Source organism: Buceros rhinoceros, unplaced genomic scaffold (genome assembly GCF_000710305.1).
Source record: "Buceros rhinoceros silvestris isolate BGI_N320 unplaced genomic scaffold, ASM71030v1 scaffold8959, whole genome shotgun sequence".
Classification (NCBI taxonomy): domain Eukaryota; kingdom Metazoa; phylum Chordata; class Aves; order Bucerotiformes; family Bucerotidae; genus Buceros; species Buceros rhinoceros.
The window spans coordinates 3,875-7,460 of record NW_010432064.1 but is presented as its reverse complement, the minus strand read 5'-3'; positions in this window follow the sequence as shown (position 1 = coordinate 7,460).

Here is a 3,586-nt window from a genome sequence, read left to right as displayed (position 1 = left end):
CTGACAAGAGCAGGACAGCAGTGCATGCCACGGTTCCTAGAAAATACCTTGTATTTAAACAATCTGGAGATTGCTAACCCATATAAATTCCATATCAAATGAATAAAGGTTTAGTGTCAGTGTAGCCAAAGGCTTTCTGGCCTAGACAGATGCATGTGCAGATTCAAGACATGCTTTTCTGACTTCTGCAAACAGAAAAAAATGAAATCAAGCTGCTATTCAGACTGTATATGGGAAGGTAAAATATCTGGATACAGACATATTTTAAGGGATCAGAATACTCTAGCTAGTTGACAAGGTTTTTTTCCCGGAAACTAAACATTATTAAAAGGGAAGAATAAATCATCAAATCTTAAAAGTGCATGCACACAATCCTCTTCTACTGGAAAAAACACTTCAAGAGATTAGTTCTGTTAAAAAAACATAAATGTTTAAGAAAAAACAGGCATCTGAAAAAAATTCCTAAGTTAAAATCAGTATAATTTTTAAAACTTAATTGTAATGGAATTAAAAAAACAAGGCAAAACCCATTACAAGTGATTTTTTGGCAAGGCAACACCTGACAAAGCAGCAGCTGTACTGCTTACCTAGTTAGCAGCTTATTTCACTATTTCTGTCATCTTGGGTAGCAAGGCTGGTACTAGGACATACCCCAGAGCGAAGAAAATGGAGATCTTGAACCAAACCCACACACACTGTTATCTTCTAATGTGTTTAATTGGTTTAAGATTCTTCCATCCCAGCATGAGAGATATTGTTACTAAAAATAAAAAGTGCTCCATCTTCCAAGCAGCAGTGGAGTCCTGCAGGCAGGATGAAGAGGGCATTGTAAGTATTATTGAAAAGGAGAAAGTAAATTAATAAAGGTCTAACACAATTACTGTTTTGGAAGAGGCTCATGTCAAGTCACCTGGCAGGGGTAGCTAAGGAGAGCAAGTAGAGAGCCAGGCAGTTACAGCTTTGTGAAGTCAATATACAGGGGAAAAAAAAGGAAGAACAATAGTATATTCCTAATTCTAAAATCACAAGAACACTCTTACACCATTAAATTTTCATTCTTATTGCTTCTGTAGGAAACAATGTCTGATTTAAGACTCAATAGATCAAATGCTCTTCAATCCTGAAGGCAAGGAAGGATTAGGTAGAACAGCAGAAGGAGGGTGTACTCTTGATCTATTTATATTCCACCACCTATTGGGTCAGCAAAGTCTTACATAAAAGCTTTGTAGTAGCTGGAATTTGACTTGCTTTATATACATGACATGAATTAGCTTCCTCACAGACCTACTTTGCTTAGTCTGATGAAGGGAAATGGTTGTGCATTCCTAAATCCAAGTTTTGTTGTCTTGAATACCTCCTATTTCAGAACAGAAATTCATTCTTTTTTTATCTGTCATAGAGATCGCTTTGTTCGAACAAATCAAAATATACAGGCTTATCTTAAGTGCTTTAGCATGGCACTACCACACTGGCAATTAAGAATAACCCTGAAAGAAGAGAACGAGTACAAACAAAATTAAATAGTATGGAGTTAGAAAAGTTATGCCCCAACCTCTCTGACTATTATTTGTATGTTGTAATGTTTAGCACTCCTTGAATATCTCAAAGGTGCAGAAAACAGTAAGTGTCGATTCTTCCATTAAAATGGTCCGCTTTTCATCTCATTCCTTGCTGTCTACACCATTCTAAGACCTTAAGAACAGCTGCGCTCCTATCTTTCATAACAAAGCAAGCCTGATGTTCAGAACCACTCCTGGAAGGGAAGGTCCTTTATCATCTTTCATCATCTTTGCCAGCTTTTTTTTTTTTTGTATGTGAAACACAACATTAAGAACAGTTCACCACATGCCAGATGCAAACAGGATCTCAACAATTATGTGTTAGTAAGAATTGTCCTATGGGACAAGTGACAGCGAGAAGTTGGAGAGGTGGAGCTGAAAGCCCCGAACAATTCAGACTTACAGCTTGCTGCAGGCTGCCCAACTGTCATTCCTGATTTTACATTGTCTGCCATGAAAAGTAGACACAACCAGGCACTCCTGACATGGGCAAACATGCTACCTTCAAGAATGTAACAGGGAAGTAAAGATCAACCTTCAGGGATTATATTTTTATCAGGCATATTTTCCCAGAAGAGTAATTGCATCTCAGTTGTTTTGATCCAGTGTGAGGAGTAAGGACCAAAATAAGTTATGCAAAGTAATTACCAAACCTACAGGATTATAGAGCAGACCACCCAAACAGCCTTATGCTTCTACTCCACTCATGCTTTTCGTCCTCTAATCTTTCCAATCTCTAATCTCACTTTTTATTACAACTCCCAAATCCCTCTTTCACAGAACTCTTAATTACGTGCTTAAAGTTAAGCATATGCACAGACATTCTGCTGAATCAGGTCCTTGAGTTCACTCTGATCGCACTCGAGAGGAATGCTGCGGCTGCCTTTGGAGTTTCATAAACCACAAGTGCCATGCAGGCGGAGTGTTAAGAGAAGTCTTTCCTCCTGGCCTAAGGCTGACATTCAGTGCAAAATCCTGTCTGGAGGAACTGAATGTGCATCCATGCATTCTGTCTGGTAGCAGAAGTACCAAAACCAAACACACAGGCTGGAAGCTATTCCTCAAACATTACTGGAGCTTTTGGGTATGAAAGCTTCGGCTTTCAGGCAGCAGCTCTCCTTGGGCTCCAGATTAGCCAGGAAGCGTGCTACGACAGCTCGTACAGGAGCAGGCGTTTTTAAAAACTCTCACATTATAAGCCAGCTTTCCTGGAGTGACACAGAAGATAAAGGTTACTGTGCTTCTGCAAGTGATGGGAGGTGGTGGGGACTGGGAAGGTGCTCTATGAAATCCTCAAAGGGACGGAAGCCAATTATCCCTTCAAAGCACTCCTGACACTGCACTCACTGTAAAAGAGCCCACTTTTAACATCTCATGTGCAGAACAAATTGCTATGCAACTGAAGCCAGGGAGATCCACAGATTAACGTGAACCACGTGACAAGATGCAGCAAAAGTCCTCAGCAACCAACAGTCATTTCACAGCAAATTATGTAATCAGAGGGATATATTTAACAGCTATAGCATCACAGCAAAAAACCCAACACAATATCATACACTCATATACTTGTACCTCCCTTTTTACTTTTCCCCTTACACCTTTTCTTGCAGATGCTGTCTACACAGATCTTCTGTCACCACGTATCTTCACATGTCACCACAAATCCTCACCTAACAACGGTCAGTCCTGGATTAAGCTGTTCTTGGACTGTACTTGGAAAGACAGTCACACATATTACTGAACACCATGTCAAACTTACCTTGATTGTAACAGAAAATTATGCTACCAGGGAAGAAGTTAATATTGCTATATTATATTGTATTATATTATGTAGACATTAGATCATTTCTGCTATGCAGTAAAGTTGATGCTACAGTATTAACTGCTTCATGTCACATTCTACCTGGAAGAACTGCACAGACACTCTGCGCCTTGGGTAACTGTTCTGAAGACAAGCTCTGTACCCACCATGAAAGTATTTCCTGCTTGAACCTCTTACTTTAACAGGGCTCACGTGGAGGCACGCT